The sequence below is a fragment of the Phyllopteryx taeniolatus genome, unplaced genomic scaffold, assembly GCF_024500385.1.
Source record: "Phyllopteryx taeniolatus isolate TA_2022b unplaced genomic scaffold, UOR_Ptae_1.2 contig_205, whole genome shotgun sequence".
Taxonomy (NCBI): domain Eukaryota; kingdom Metazoa; phylum Chordata; class Actinopteri; order Syngnathiformes; family Syngnathidae; genus Phyllopteryx; species Phyllopteryx taeniolatus.
In genome coordinates this window covers 950-1,898 of record NW_026903127.1, presented here as the reverse complement: position 1 = coordinate 1,898, position 949 = coordinate 950, and positions in this window count along the sequence as shown.

The window sequence follows — 949 nt, the reverse complement described above, 5'->3', positions numbered from 1 at the left end:
GCACTGTCGAGGTGTTCTAGGATGAAGTGCAGTCCCATGTTGACTGCATCATCCGCAGATCTGTTCGCTTGGTAGGCAAACTGCAGGGGGTCCAGCAGGGGACCTGTGACACTCTTGAGGTGGTCCAGCACAAGACGTTCAAAGGACTTCATGACCACAGATGTCAAAGCGACAGGCCTGTAGTCATTCAGACCCGAGATTGCAGGTTTCTTGGGGACTGGGATGATGGTGGAGCGTTTGAAGCAGGATGGAACTTCGCACATTTCCAGTGATCTGTTGAAGATCTGAGTGAAGACTGGCGCGAGCTGGTCCGCGCAGACTTTGAGGCAGGATGGAGACACGTGGTCCGGGCCTGCCCCTTTGTTAATCTTTTGTTGTTTGAAGATGCGTCTCACATCCTGTTCATGGATGGTTAAGGCAGAGGTCAGAGGTGTGATTGTGGTCGCGGGTGCGGCCAGGTTGGTGTGTGGTGTGAAACTGTCCTTTTCAAATCTGCAGTAGAAGGTATTCAAGTCGTTGGCTAGTGTGCTATTGTTCTCAGCTTGGGGGGATCGTCGCTTGTAATTAGTCAGCGACTGGAATGCATGCCAGACTGATTTAGAGTCGTTTGCGCTAAACTGTTTTTCCAACTTTGCTGTATAGATCCTCTTTGCAATGTTAATTTCTTTGGTCAGCTGGTTTCTAGCTCGATTATACAGGGCCCTGTCCCCGCTCTGATATGCGTCCTCCTTAGCTTGGCGAAGCTGCTTAAGTTTAGCAGTGAACCACGGCTTATTGTTGTTGAATGTGCGAAATGATTTTGTTGGAACACAGACCTCTTCACAGAAACTGATATAGGATGTGACAGTGTCCGTATATTCAGCCAGGCTGCCAGGTGAATTTTCAAAGACACTCCAGTCTGTGCAGTCTAAGCAGCTTTGAAGTTCCATCTTGGCTTCATTTGTCCACT